Below are 2,513 nucleotides of genomic sequence, written 5' to 3'. Positions count from 1 at the left end.
GGAGCCACGATGGGCCCACGAGGGTGGGGGCGCGCCTACCCCTTGGGCTCGCCTCCCTACCTCGTGGTCGCCCCGTTGCTTCCTTGACGTCCACTCCAAGTCTCTTGGATTTTGTTTGTTCCAAAAACGATCCTCGCGAAGGTTTCATTCCGTTTGGATTCCATTTGATATTCCTTTTCTACGAAACACTGAACACACAAGTCGCCTTGTACTTGCACAAACAAATAAGAACCTTGCAACCAACGCGATAAAGGGGTTGTCAATCCCTTCACGGCCACTTGCAAAAGTGAGATCTGATAAAGATAATAAGGTAAATATTTTTGGTACTTTTGTTGTATAGATTGGAAAGTAAAGATTGCAAAATAAAAAACGGCAGAAATAGGAAATTGATAGGAAAATAATATGATGGAAGATATACCCGGGGGCCATAGGTTTCACTAGTGGCTTCTCTCAAGATAGCATAATTTACGGTGGATGAACAAATTACTGTCGAGCAATTGATAGAAAAGCGCATAATTATGAGAATATCTAGGCATGATCATGTATATAGGCATCATGTCCGCGACCAGTAGACCGAAACGATTCTGCATCTACTACTATTACTCCATACATCGACCGCTATCCAGCATGCATCTAGAGTATTAAGAGCATTACTAGTAGAACCCTCAAACCCTCAAATCCTTATAGCAGTTTTAAGGATTGAGAAGTGCCAGTTTTTGACACTTTTAAGGGTTGAAAAACAGGGGCAAAGACTAGAACCCTCAAACCGAATCCTTAAACTGCTTTAAGGGTTGGATTTGAGGGTTCTAGTCTTTGCCTCAACCCCAACCTTTAAAACTGTCATTTCATATATCACACATTTCATCATATGACATATCACAAATTCCATCACATTTGACATAAAACAATAATCATTCTAGTTATTATTACAACACCGAATAAAACAATAATCATTCAAATTATTACAACAATGTTTGAGCAAATTACACTAATTGTTCGAATCAAATAGGACATAGAAAAGTAAAACAAAGATACATCATGGGCCAATGCGCCGTCCATCCAACTGCCAGTGGTGCTCTACTAGATCATCCCGGAGCCGACCATGAGTAGTTGCATCCTCAATCTCACGATGTGCTTGAAGAAAAGCATGTATGCGAGAAGGGTTTCTTTCCGATTGCACACGGGTACCAACATTGTCATAGAAACAAGGGAGGTTTAACCCTCTCTCATCCTCTAGGATCATGTTGTGTAGAATCACACAACATTTCATGATGTTCACCAAGGTTTTTTTGTCCCAAAACCGAGCTGGACCACGAACTATGGCAAACCTTGCTTGCACAACACCGAAAGCTCTATCAATATCCTTGCGGGCTGCCTCTTTTGCCATGGTGAACTGAGCCTCTTTTCTTGTTAAGGGCACCCCATTTTTCTCCTTGATGGACTTCACAAGAGTTGCCCATTCGGGATAGATGCCATCGGTGAGATAGTATCCCATTGAGTACTCATTGTCCATGATTTTGTAGTTGCAAGCTGGAGCATCACCAGAAATTAATCTTTTGAACAAAGGAGATCTATTGAGGATATTGATATCATTGAGTGTTCCCGGCAACCCAAAGAATGCATGCCAAATCCATGTGTCCTGAGATGCTACGGCCTCAAGCACAATGGTAGCCCATGATGGGCAATTTTTCCACCTCCAATGCATGCAAGCAAGACTACCTAGCATCCCCGGCCATCCCCTTTTTTCATTCATTTCCATTAATCTCTTTGTATCTTCCTCGTTTGGTGCCCGAAGATACTGCTCACCATACAACCAGATGACCAACTTGGCAAACCTACGGACTGACTCCGTGGTTGTATCTTGCCCAATGCGAAGATACTCGTCGGTATAATCCGCGGGTATGCCATAAGCGAGTACCCGCATTGCCGCCGATATCTTTTGATATGCACTAAACCCCATGATACCGGCGGCGGATCTACGACGTTTAAAGTAATAGGAGGCGGCCTCACAATCGGTGACAATCTTCACAAACAAACTACGCCGCATTCGGTACCTTCTGCGGAAGAGACGAGGAGGGTATGTAGGTACCTCCGCGAAGTAGTCTTCCATCAAATGCTCGTGTCCGAGAGCGCGATTCCGGTAGATGGTGACTCGCCCCATCTTCGACCCTCTCCTCTGATCCATCGGCTTCACACAGTTTTCAAACGATTGCACGTCGATGAGGAGGCTCATCATCTCGACGTCGTCGTCTTGCAACAACTCAACAATGTCGGAATCGTCGGATGTCAACCAATCCGACGAATCGAACATCGAGTCCATGACAATCTCCTCATTGTTCATCTTCATCTGCAAAGGACAGTCACTAATTAGTGCTAAAAAATGAAACAATAAAGAAAATGAAACAAAATGAAAAAAGCACATACCTCACCTCGAAGGAGGCGGCGTCGGCGGCCGGCGGGAGGGCGGCCGGGGCGCGGCTTGGACGGTGGGAGGGCGGCCGGCGGGAGGGCAG

This window comes from Triticum urartu, chromosome 7A, assembly GCF_056163025.1.
Source record: "Triticum urartu cultivar PI428250 chromosome 7A, HENAU_Tu73, whole genome shotgun sequence".
NCBI lineage: Eukaryota > Viridiplantae > Streptophyta > Magnoliopsida > Poales > Poaceae > Triticum > Triticum urartu.
The sequence above is the reverse complement of the archived record's forward strand: the minus strand, read 5'-3'. Positions refer to the sequence as shown.